This window comes from Argiope bruennichi, chromosome 1 (assembly GCF_947563725.1).
Source record: "Argiope bruennichi chromosome 1, qqArgBrue1.1, whole genome shotgun sequence".
NCBI classification, from domain to species: Eukaryota; Metazoa; Arthropoda; class Arachnida; order Araneae; family Araneidae; genus Argiope; species Argiope bruennichi.
The window spans coordinates 81182039-81195123 of NC_079151.1; positions in this window are offsets into that span (position 1 = coordinate 81182039).

Below are 13085 nucleotides of genomic sequence, written 5' to 3' on the forward strand. Positions count from 1 at the left end.
ATATTTAAACATTTTAAAAAATTTCTTCAATTACATGCAGCTATTGAAAACACATACATTGTTATGTAAAAAAATAAAAAGTCATGCATTGTAGGGTTAAATGCTCTGGTTTAAATACAGTACCATGTTCTGTAGGTTTACCATTTTCAAGGAAAAAAAATAATGATATGGCACATTTCCTATTTTTAATTATGTCAAATGAAAGAGTATTGTGCGCAAATTGAGTTTATTTACGTCAGTATAAATTTCTCCGTCACTTAAATAATTAGTTCTACCTGATTACATCTTATTTTGTACCAAAAAATAATAAAAAGGAGTCCTTCGATATATTGCGTTAACACACTGTTTTTCAGCAGCCCTCACATATGAAACTTTGTAATTCTGTTATTCAATTCCATTTCACTGTTGAAACATAATGTTAAGGGTATATTGCTCAGATAAAATTTTTCAATTTAATATTTTTCGCATGCTTTTTCACCAAGTCGTATCAAATTTTCTGAAAGCCAGCATGCTAAGTTTATTCAATAATCTTGCTTCGTGGAATTATGAAGGTACTGTGATCCTTAGTATAATTTGGTGATCCACAAAACGCTACATGTCCATGTAAAAGTTGTAGAGTGATTTCCCAGATTTGTTAGAGAGTCCAACTTCATTCAGAAGAGCTGGAATGATGATCATCCGTGTAATTAGATGTGCTATAATTATATCATATCTCCTAGTGCTTCTTGGTACTTGCTATTTTAATACATTTGGTGTTTATTTTGAAAGAAAGTTTCTTGATAATATCTTCAACAGCAAACCACTCAAAGGTATGGATACGACTCCGTTTTTAAGAGTAATACGCTTTTTCACTCCAATTCATGTTTGAATGCCCTGGAGTCGATACCAATACAATTTTTTGGTTGAGACTTGTTCTACTTTTCTTTTCTTTTTTTTTTTTATTTTTGCTATTCTATGAAAAACTCTCGTTGATTTAATAGATTTTTCAAGGCAGTACTACAATGCTCTTACTAACAATAGTTTTCTTTCTGGACTCGTGAATTTATTAATTGCTAGACAGACTGCTAAAGCTTCGGTATAAAGATAGAATTGATTGGGTGAATTTGAAATCCAAACGAATATGTGATATACTTGTGATAGAAGTTATAAAGTGCGATTTGGATGCATCTGCGGCTATGATAAAATAATCTTGAAATTCTGTACTGAGAATTCTGTTCTGAGATTTTCAAAAAGTAGGTTGTGACTTTTTTTTTGAAATTGAACTTGGGAAGGAATCTTTTTCACACTTCATTTCAATAAATGGGAGGACAAGAAAGGATTATAATTTTTGCTTGAAGGAGAGTCCAATTCTTGAAGCATGCTAGTAACTCCAATTTGACCTTTTTTTTAATTATTTGGCATTTAATTAATGCCAAATTTAGATTTTTAATCATACATAGCGTAAATATATGGTCAGTATATATTATATATCATATACTGAGCACTACTTGTGATTTGTGAAGACAATCTTTTTGATTTTATTCTAAAGAATTTCTTGGCCATCAATTTCTAACGAGACAACGCTTGAAGTCCATTTAGGAAGAGTAATTCTAAGAGCTATTGTTTGAATAGTTATGCAAGCTTTGAATTGGATTTCAGGAGATTTGTTTGCAAATGCGCAACTGTAAAAAAATAAACTGCTTATACTGTTATTGCAAATATTGATAAGATCTTTTGCTCTAGATCCATATGTTTTGTAGTGGATACAATTAAACATGTTGAATTTTCTAAGAGCTTTTGTCCGGATGTTCTTTAAGTCTCATGAAGAATGTGATGCCGGAAACATATGTTTTCCATTTATCTTTTACGTGCTGAGCTTAAGTTTAAATTATATTTACTTTCATTGTTTAATTAGTATTATTAACATCAATTAAATTCTCTGATATGAATTAAAAGAGGAATTGATATTTTTTTAATTAATTGTATTATATCAAGAAAATGCCACATTTATATGCACTTCATAATTAAAAAGATTGATCTGTTAATACAGAAAGTAAAGAATTATATGTTCATCCAATATTTACCATTATTTTAGCGACGTAATTCTTTGGAAACCTTTTTATATTTTTAAACATACATTTCAATTTTGCCCTTTTATAAAAGTAGAGATTATCCTATGGATAAAAGTAATATATATGACTGAAAGATAATTTATATATTCCCCAAGAGGTTGATGAAAATTTTTGTAGATCTTCAAAACATTATCCTATCCAACAAATGTGAATTTACACTGGTAAACGATATTTATTTGCGCATTCTTATATTGAACCCATCCACGATTGGAGATAAGAAATTGAGGAAATCGTACAAGAAAATTATATAAAAAAAAACACCTGAAACTATGCCATTAGGGAGAAATGAAGATGTTATATATAGGAAACATGCAGATGTGATGCATTTGCTTCCTGTAACATATTTTACTACTTCATTTAGATGAACATTAAAAAAATTTAGTAATTCCCTAAGAATACATTAAAAAACTTTTATTACTTCAATGTGGAATTTATTAGTAACAATTTTCATGAACTTTCAGTATATTTTCTAATCCAACACATGAGAAATTACACAGAAAGCTGACATTTGCGCGGCTATTTTGAAACCGAAATTGAAATCAAGAAATTACGGAGATGTGTAGAATTATAGAAATGGCAAATTACAATTTTTGTAAACATGCAGATAATGCAAATATTAAAAGTTTGATATCTACAGTATGAAATTCTAATTTCAAGCTTTAAAATTAACAAGTAAAAATGTTACTTGTTTCGGTATGAATTCTTAGAATTCATTTCTGATTTAAACTATCGAGATTTCCAAGCCAGATTTAATTTGAATTGTTACATTCTGCTGTATATATATATATTGCAAAAAAAGTTACATTAAACATTTATCTTGAATTTTGGAAAAAAATAATGCAATTTTTTAATCAAGCCATCAATTTTTTATGATATCTAAAATGCAAGCCTTAGTCATGCATAACAAAATAAGTGCTTTAAGCTATTCACCCACATTTAAAAAGAACTCCTGGAAAAAAAAATATGAAATAAAGAGCAGTGTCTAAATCAATATGTGCTAAAAAGCATGATTTCGCAAACAGACAATTACATTTAAGGAGTTAAAACCAAAATTTATGAAAGGCGTTTTTCATTTGTGTTTGCCTCAGGAGGCATCACCTATAAATGCATCTGTATCTTTTTTGAAAAAAAATTGAAGAACAAAAACAAAAACTTATCTTTAATGCATGTAACGAAAAACAGAGTGAAACACAGAATAAACGTTGTTTAAAAAGGAAAATAAATAATTAGTTTTGTGCTTACATAAAACGTATTCAATTAAGTTAAAAAAAATCTTAGTTACTCTACTTGGAAATACAAATATTAAATTCCCAGTTATAATTTAAAAAAAAAGAAATGACATTTGAAAGGGCAGAAAACATGCCTAATAAAATGCTTTGTATTATTGATGTAGTGTTTTATTTACAAACAAAACTGACGTGCTTCTAAAAAATAATTTTTTTCTTTACTTTCTAAAAATATTTTTTTTCCAAGAATTGTTTTTATTTTTAAAAAATCGATTTTTTAAATATTTATTGAGGGATTTTCTGAAAACAAATTATTGGTAATTTAGTATTTTTATTTAATTTAGTATTTTTATTTAATTTAGTATTTTTATTCAATTTAGTATTTTTACTTAATTTAGTATTTTAGTATTCAGTAAGTTATTAGTATTTTAGTAATTTTTTCCAATTTATTAAAAATTTAGTATTTTTATTTAATTTAGTAATTTAGTATTTAGAAATTTCCTAGTAATTTAGTAATTGCTTTTTGTTTTGTTTCCTAAAATATTTTTTTATTTCCCTTTTTTTTTTTAATTCTAAAAAAAGTTCGATTTTTTAAATATTTATTGATGGATTTTCTGAAAACATGTTTAAATAACAAACATGAATGAAATTGCATAAATAAAATTAAAACTGTACATTCCCTAGAATATGCATATTAAACCAGGAACATGAAAAAACATCTATAAGATTTGATATTCATTTTCATGTATTCGAGAAAGGACTCAGCTTTCTCCCTCATTCTTAAAACAAAGTAGTTCATATTTTGTTTTATTGACGCAGCATAAATTTATAAATATTTGCTAGCATAAATAAACGGAACAATGTGCAAGAAAGTGGGAAAAGCCTGCTTTGACAAAAGAACCCTTTTCTTTTTTATCGAAAGAGAAGTGCAAAAACAGCTTTGCAGAAACGTGAGATAACGCATTTGCTAATGGTGGGCAATACATTGGGTGTGGGTTGCTTTTACGCATGTCGGCTGTTGGTAAGAATCTGGTCAAGGCTTTATATTTCTTTCAAAAAATAAATTTTTGGAATATAAAAGATGGGTTTAGTTCCTTCCAAACTGTCAATTTTCTTCAAAAGCAATTTCTTGTTTGAATATATCTCGATTGCGAAAAACTTTTATATCTCTATCATAGAACTGTGGCCCAAAAATACAGGCACATTTTAAAAATAAGAATTCAAGTTTCATACGTTGGAACGAAGTTATTAGCTTCTTTACAATATGAAATTTCATTTGTATAGCTTTTTGTTGTATCTAGAGAGCTATTAAAGGGTGAAAAAAATTATTATACATCAAATTATTTCTTACTATATTTTTCCCCCAGATATTTCGGACTTTAATAATATATGAAAATACCTCATTTATTATTTATAAGTAAGACACTTATTTTTTCTATGCAACATATTACAATAAATAGTACTTTAAAACTTGCTTTTAAATACATTTTATTTTTCTTTTCAGGTATTTCGAATTTATTTAAAAAGTTTCAAATTTAGGTCTGGAAATAGAATTATAATAATTTCAATTCTGACAATTTCCTGTAAAATTTCATTTAAACAATTAAAAGAAGGAATGGCGTGCAATGTTAATCTTAATAACATTAAAACTTTTTTTACAAATAATTTTGTGGAACAAACATTTATAAAAAGAGGCAAATAAATTGTTTCTGCCTTACGTTTGAAGTACTCAAAAGTCTATCAGTTTCTTTGTCCTATATTACAGTTTTTCATTGCTATAGAAATAAGTAGAGAATTAATCAAAAATTTTAAAGAAAATATTTAAAGGCAAGTGTGTTATACAAAAAACAAATTATTATTGAAGAACTTTTTAAAATTTGTATTTGTAAACACCTATACATTATGGAGAGTTTAAAAAAATATGGTGACGTTTCTTGTTTATTTAGATGTAAATATCTAAATATCTAAAATTAGATCAAATGAAATGAATTATAGTAGCTAATGAAACTTCCATTGAACTAACATATGAATTTTTTTTTAAATTTACATTATTAACATTTTTTTTAAATTTACATTATTAACATTTTTTTAATTTACATTATAAACATTTTTTAATTTACATTATTAATATTTTTTAAATTTACATTATTAACATTTTTGTCAAAAATGGAAAATTTTAGTCTTTTTTTTTAGTAACTTTTTTTATGCATGCTTCTGATACAACATCATTTTCCATAATGAAAACCTTTCTGAAAAATGTATTTGGTTTTTTGAGTCGGTTCAGACCTAAATCCATGACAAGTTGAAAGGAAAGGATAAGACTAAAACTGCCAAACGTTTTTTTTTTTCAAGTAAAGATGAAAGAAAAATGCATGACACTAACGTTTCATGCGTTTTAAAATAAAATCCTTTTTACTTCAATGAGATTTCTTTTGTAAAATTTTTCTGATTTCTAACATAGAAAAACCTTCAACGTTCAATTTTAGAAAATAAAATAGACAAAAAAAAAATCACAGACGCTTCTTTGTTGAAAAATATTTGAAAACGGGTTTGAAGAATCTAATAAAGGATTTAGAAGGATAAAAAATTCCTTTATTCCGTTTATCAGGCATTTATCGTAAAAATGCAGACCCTCAGATTGAATAAACGAAATGAAATAGGGATAACTTATCAATGATTGTGTTTTTTTTTATTAAAAAGTGAATACCTAGTTTTTAGTATTATTTGTCGAACTTTGTCAGAACTTTTGAAGAAGGGTAAAAATTTAAAACACATACATATTTATTAAAGTATTTGCATTTTTATTGCAACTTTTGTTAAAAAAAATGTAGATATATGGTTCTTTTCAGCTGGTTGATTATTTTATTAGGACAAAAATGTACGAACAGAAACGACTATTTATCAAAAATGGCATATCCTTTATCTTGAATTTATCTTGAATGGCATATCCTTGTAGATGTGCAATATGCTATGCATATTTTGAGTTTGTCCAAAGAATGGATTTTCAATGATGGAAAATTTCACCGAGAATATTGAGTAGCACTAATTCATTTTTATTTTACTAGGACAAAAAGTACTTGCATAAAGTACCTCAATAAGGTACAATTCTTAAAATTAAATGCCATTATTAGCTCTTTTTATAATAGCAATTATTCCGTGTGTCTTTCGTTTTTCAAACAACCAGAAATAATGTTCTCGGCGTTTTGGCTTAATTACAGCGCAAAATTAATTAATTATATTATTATTATTATTTATTTTGTTTATTATTTATTATTTAAGAATGATTTTATTTATATTATATTACTAGCCGCCTTTGGCGACCAGCCGGTTCGCCAATCTTAATGTTCGTTTAAATTTTAATAATTAAATAGGTTTAACCGGAGTTTAACCCCCTTCTTCGCCAAGTTGCGATAACGCACCAAAGCTGGCAATCTTTATTATGCACTATAATTGAACATCTGCTTCTTTGCTTTTGAACATTTCGCAAGGCCGTTGTTGGCGATTTTTAAAAATTTCGCCAAGCAGGGGATAAAACTTCGGTCGTACCATTAAACATTTTACGCAATTCCAACTTTAATAGATTCTTCAGCAAAATATTTTAAAACTTCAAATTTTGATAGTCATATAATTCACTCATAATATTATAAAGGCCTTCAGTTATTGCGTGATATATATCTCTCTAATTTTCTGTTACCCCTCGTAGAAATTATGCTTTAAATTACAGTGTAAATGATTAATCTGCAATTAATATAATATTTTTTACTGAAACAAAGAATTTTTTTAATAATATGATTACTGATAATAGAGTCACTGAGCGTTTAAACTTTATGGTCACTAAAGAATATCTTTCTTAATTTATGTAATATCTCAAGAATTTGTCAACAAAAATTTCTCAGATTCATCATGAACAGATCGATTCATTAACAATGTTTAATTTTAAATGCATCAAACACTAAGAAAATAAAATGAATCGTTTAAAATAATCGGTCGAAAACAGGTTTAAAAAAATCTACTTAAAAAACGATGTACTTAAAACTATAAGCATATACAAAAAATATATAACTAACATAAATACATTTTACTTACAAAAGCATGCAACTAACCTAAAAATAATTTAAATCGTCCGTTGGTTGTCATGCCAACAATCAGAACAATGCGCATGCGTGGATTTTCTTCGCCAGTTACGTCAACGCAAATGCGTAAATTTTTCTACGCCAGTTGGGGTAACGCTATGCAGATTAGACATTTTTAATTTCCTTTATTCTGTGTTATTTTAATTCAAAAGTACTTCAGAATGAATGTGAAACATGGATTAATTAACAATGTTTAATTTTAAATGCATAAAACATTAAGAAAATAAACAGAATCGTTTGAAATAATCCGTCGAAAAATGTTAACCCTAGCCTAATTACTGTTGGGAGAAAAAAACAACTGATGCCTTACTTATTTGGCGATGGGGAAAATGGAAGATTTTTTTTGGCGGAAAAGTTGGCGTTGGGAAAAATGGAAGATTTTTTTGGCCGGAAAGTTAGTTTTTAATTAATAATGGACTACCCCTAACATTTAGGGGGATGAAAAATAGATGTTGGCCGATTCTCATAGATACCGGATAAGCACAAAAAATTTCATCAAAATCGGTCAAGCCGTTACGGAGGAGTATGGCAACGAAAACTGTGACACGAGAATTTTATATATTAGATTTATTATTTTAAAATGATTTCATTTATTTATTTATTATTTAAAAATTATTTAAATTATTTATTTCTTTGATAACAACGTGTTAGAAAATTTATTCAGAAATTATTGTTATTTACCATTCAATACAAAAGTGACATTTAAATGAAATCAAAGATTTAAATAAATTCAAATTACTTAAAACATGTTGACTAACAATAATACTAATATTATGAAAATTAAATTTTGAATCATAAAAAGGCATAAAAATCACTTCGTGCAGTAATAGTTTTGAAAAATATTGTAAAGAATTACCCAACTTTGCTTAATTTTCAATTATTTAAAATCTAAATGAAGTTCCTAATTTAAAATATATTTGTATCAAATTTCATAGCCGGGGAATAATCACTCTGTCTTGTAAAGCAAAAAAATTATATCTTTATTTTTAGTAGAATTTTTAGCATTAATAATATTTAGCTGTTACCTGATCATATGGTTTACTTTAAACACAACACAGAAGTTTATTTTAAAAACTTCTTTCGAAAAAAATGAGATTTGCTGATTTTTATTATATTTATAAGTGTAAAACAATATATGAAATAATTTTATCATAAAGTTTAGCAGCTAAACTAGCTACCTTTATTAAAGCATGAATCTATTTGAAGCATTTTGCAAATTTTCTAATAGTTTATTAATTTTCATTAAGTTTGTATACCTTTTTCTCTTTAAACAGATACATTTTTGAATGTTTGAATGAACAGAATGATTTGAGATTTCACATCAAGTTTCATTTTTCTTTTAGAAACTGTAAAGTTATTACTTCCCTTCTTTTTGATTATAAGAATTAGATCTAAATGTACCCGGTATCTTAATTTACACTTGTTGCATCTTTTCATTATGGATTATATCAAAACAACTTTTCATAAATGCTTTTTCTTCCTGATTCTCCAAATATGAAGAAAGTATATCTTTAATTCTCTAGTAAAATATAACTCAATTTAATGATCTACGGAGGTAAATTATACTTTCTTTCTGTTCATAAGAATTTGTTTGAGTGATAAGGTAGAACGTGAACTATTACTGTAACATTTTTTGAACACACACACACACACACACACACACACACACACACACACACACACACACACACACACACACACACACACACACACACACACACACACACACACACACACACACACACACACACATACACACATACAATGTTACAAACCTATGTGTTGCTTCCCAGTACGGTTAGTTCAATCACTGGAAAGACCGGTCAGCTTTGTTGGGTGCTGATCGGGTGCCGCATCTGTGATCTCAGAGCTTGACGATTATTTGGCCACTTCGGCGACAAAATAGATATTACTGGAAACTTCAAGAATTTTAGCGGTTCAGCCAATAAAAACCGAAATACTCATGATTAGTCCAGAACCTTCTTTGCCCGCATCCCTGGAACTATAAATGCCGGCAGTCTCAAGCTGCAGTCAATCGTAGTAGTGATCATGTAAAAAGTCTATGTCGAATAGTTATATTGACAAAGACTAGCAAAGAATTGAAGCGATTGCTAAATTGAGTAATCCTGGTGTTTATTGTGAAAGCAGCATCGAGTCATGTGTTGAGTAGCCAGTCGTGCAATAGTGAGTAGGCCACTAGATAAAACTAAAGCGAGGAGACAGTGGAGAATTGCAGACGTTTGGAGAGATCGTAGAGGGAAGCTAAGCAGATTCCCTCATTCTGTTGAATTATGTCTGGTCGCTTTGTGGTCCGTGGTTGGTTTTACTACCAATGACTACTTGTGGACTATAGTTTGTTGGAATGTGCTTCTGGATTTTTCCTTTGCTTGTATATTTGTCGTCTTCGTGTTAATAAAAGTTGTCGTCTGTCACTAAGGGACTGTTTATTTCATCGACCAACAAATCGCAAAACAACCCCGACGTAAGTCAATCCGTAATAATATACATATATATTATTCGAAAATTCTTACAGTAATAATTCACGTTCTATCCTATCATTCAAACAAATTCTTTTGAACAGAAAGAAAGTATAATTTACCTCCGGAGATCAATAACTTGAATTTACTTTTAGAGGAAAAGAAATATATATATCCAGAATAATATAATTTTCTATAAGAAAAAATAAAATCGATAACATTTTCTTTCGAATGTTGTAATTACTACGGTCATTTTTTTAACTTAAATTTATTCCTAATTTTTCTTTAAATTTATTATTAATAATGATCTATAAATAGCTTTAAGATACATTCATGTTGCTAAAGAAATTGAAATGAATCCTTCAAATAATAACTTTTTTTAACCAAGCAAACATTGCTTGTTATTTATCGAATAAGGGACATAATTGAATTTCTGAGTCTTAGATGGAGCAATCGAAACTATAATTGATTTGATTTTTCCTCCTAAAAGCATATAAATGTATCCTTTGTGTACTTTGTATCTTTAAATGTACAATAGTATGCAAATATACAAGCAGAACGCAAGTATGTTACTTGTTGGAACCTTAAAAATATTTTTTCTTGGCAGCGAAGGCTTTTTTCCCAAATTTCATGGATTAATTTTAAAATGTATATATTGGAAGAAATTAATGGTAAGTAGATAAAGGAAGAAATTCAAAAAATGATTTAATTTTAGTCCATTTAAGATATTTATCAAAAATGCTTTTATCGAAGAAAATACTTTCTTTTAAAATTATTCTAAAATAATAAACTGCATTCAAAATTCGTTTATAAACATTTAACTTTTAAATTTGGTGAAAAAATAAATTCTAATTTTTTTTATTGATTCAGAGTTCCAAATTTCTAGATATTTTCATTCAATTATGTATAAATTTGAAACAAAAAATGTAAAAAAATAGTACAGTATAATAACTGAAAAATTCTAAATACATACAAAAATAAATACATTCGATAGCTAATATTAAAAATTGAGAGGGTACACTGAACAGAACTTCATGAAATGTAATCTATTGGCTCATAATTAAAGACAAATTATTTATAAAATAAATACTGCTTTCTTATTACTATAAAAAAAGATAATTTGAGTTTGGATACAAAATAATAAGTTGTAACATTCAAAGAAGTATGACAATTTATTATGAAATCAGTTACCTAGAAGAAAAAAAACTTGCTATTATAAAATTAATTCCAGAATGCTGTTGAAAGGTAAATATTCTAGAATTACATAAACTAAATGAGCGCAATTAAGAAAAAAAATGTCGATAACTCGAAAATGCAGTTACTTCTTTAAACAGATTTAATTATAACCCGGTTATTTCTATATGTCGTTTAATTGGCATTTATAAAGGCTATTTAAGCATCCAGTATTCTTTTGAAAGAGTGACAATTTTTTAATGATTAAATTTTCATAGAAAACACAGAGAAGATTACTTAATTTTAAATTTTATGACTTTCCAAGCAAAATTTTCTTTAATCTAAAATCCATTTTTCTACAGCTTCTTATTTAAAAAAAAAATGCTGAATTATTACTCAGAATTTAGGATTTACATCGATTGAATTTCATGCCGTTTTTTGTGGTTACTATCATGCAGAAAATTCCATCTCAAAACATAGACTTGCTTTAATCATAGATTCATAAAAATAAAGATATTTTTGAAAGCATCTTAAGACTTAGGAATGAAAAAAGAAAAACTGTTATAAGAATTTTTTTTTACTTTTAAATATTACTATTCTATTTCTGTATTCTTTAAATTTTTCTCAGCGATAAGCTCTAAGAAATGTCATCATACGAAGGAATTTATAGATTTCAAAAATCGTCTCATTCAAATTCCACTATTCGCGAATCTGTTATAGGAAAGGCAAACTTTAATTCTACGAACTGAAGCAGAAGGAAAATGGAATTTCAATAAGAAGCAAATAGAGTAAGAGGATTTTAGAAAAAAAAGATTCTTCTACGCAGTTTACAAATGTTTAAATGAAAGCAGACGATTTTGCATTTCTTTACTTCTGTTCGATAGTTTCTCCAAAAGCTATTGGTTTAGAGAGGCTTACTGTTCTTATCAAACATTTGAGTTTCACAGTGCAATATATTCTTCCATTTCAGGAAATTCTGTTGAAATTTAGAATTTCTGATTTGAATTATATAAGTGAAAGCAATACAGATACATTTTGGAGAAAGTTGTATATTGAATCCGACTTTTATTGACTCAAATTATGCATTTATAATTCCTTATAATGTATTTCCTATAATTAATTCTATTTAGTAAATAATGTGACAAAATAACTAAATAAATAAAAGATTTATATTAATTTTAGAGCTATAACTTTACTTTATTAATATACACGTTCGTTTTGTTCATATGCTATTTCTATCATCTTTTCTTCACAGAAGTGCTATATATTTTTGATTTTGTTTCATAAGATTGGTAAAATTTCTGATAAAAGTAGCTTTGTTATAATCTTTAGAATTTGTTATATCATTTTACATGCACTTTTTTTAAAACTAAATGTTGAAAATTGTACTGATTGAATTAGCAGTAACTCTAAATTATGTTTTAACAAAAATAAAATAGTAAAAAATGCAAATGAATAACATTTTTAGATATTTAGAAAAATATTTTAAACGAATATTTCCTTGTAAATTCAGAAATCATTTGCTAAACGTACTATTAGTCTTTTCAAGTATAATAAATTTCAAAAGAAAAAATAATTAAACTATTTAGAAATTAATCTTAACTGTAATACATCAGAATTTTAAATTAACATATCAGTGGGGATTGTTCTGTTAACTGAAACGATACTTGATCTATTTCCTTCTACGGATGTAACACAACGTTGATATTTTCATTTTTTAAAAGATATTTTAAGATTTTCTCTAAATAAAAGAACTATTTCGACTATAAGAAGAATGAAACTAAATAAATGAGCAAAATAAATTTTTACCCAATTTTCTTTTGTTGAAGTTAAGAATTAGGAAAGTAGTCTTCTTTTCAGTTTTTAACTTTTTTTAAATTCTACATCAAACGTTTTCTTTAAGGATTTCAAAAACAGACAACAATATCTCTTCTCTCTTTCACTATCCTAACTATTTCTTATAAT